The sequence below is a fragment of the Egretta garzetta genome, unplaced genomic scaffold, assembly GCF_000687185.1.
Source record: "Egretta garzetta isolate BGI_Z169 unplaced genomic scaffold, ASM68718v1 scaffold251, whole genome shotgun sequence".
Lineage (NCBI taxonomy): Eukaryota > Metazoa > Chordata > Aves > Pelecaniformes > Ardeidae > Egretta > Egretta garzetta.
In genome coordinates this window covers 5857697-5858617 of record NW_009258952.1, presented here as the reverse complement: position 1 = coordinate 5858617, position 921 = coordinate 5857697, and positions in this window count along the sequence as shown.

Genomic DNA, 921 nt, shown 5'->3' with positions numbered 1-921 from the left:
ATGCTGCGCGGGAGGCAGCAGGGCCCTGCCCCGGGGCTCCGCCGCCTGGTCCCCCCCGCAGCGAGGTTTTGGGGAAGCGGGGCTGGCGGGCAGAGCCCGGGGGGCAAAACCAGGTACGGGCGTGAAATCATCCCCTTCCACCCACCCCGGGCCGGCCCCGTTGTCTCGCAGAGGGGACCTCGTGTAGCACTGGGAGATCAAATGGGGGGGTGGGAACACAACCCCAAAACCTATTCGGCTGAAGACTGAGTCACCGCTCCTGCTTAACAACGTCCTAAACACGAGTAGCTAACGTCTCCCTCCATCCCTTCGGCCGTCTGCAGCGCCAATAGTCGCGTAAGGGCTTTGAAGTTATGGAAATTGTCTTCGCAGGCATTAGTCAGTATTTTAATAGGTCTCATTCTGGCTCGCTTGCTGAAAGATGTAAGCAAGCCAAAAATCCAACACTCTTCTGGGGCACCTAAAACGTTAGGTCCCTCCTCCGAGAGGGATTTCGATGTGGGGCCAAGCGCGAAGAGACGAATGAGTGCATATGTTCAAAATTACATTTTCGACAGAAATTCAGATCTACCGGGTCGCGTTTAAATGCGAAATGGGACAGAAAGGGAGGTGGCGGGGGTGGGGGGCTCAGCGTGCAGGAAACATCACTGGGAAACCTGGAATGTAACGGCAAGGATCAAAAGTTAATGGCCTATTTGATGTGAAAAGTGAGCCGGGGATGCCGGAGAGCGGGAGCGCAAAGAGCCGGCGGGAGGCACGCAGGGCGCCCGCACCGCACCGCACCGCGCAGCCGGACCGCCCCAGTCCCGCGCAAAAAGGCTCAGCCAAAACCACAGCGCAGGTAGGAGCGCTTCTCTGTCGCTTAGCCTTTGATCTGGTGGATTTAACCTCCGGAGTGGGGCGGCAGGGTTGGCTGAGCCG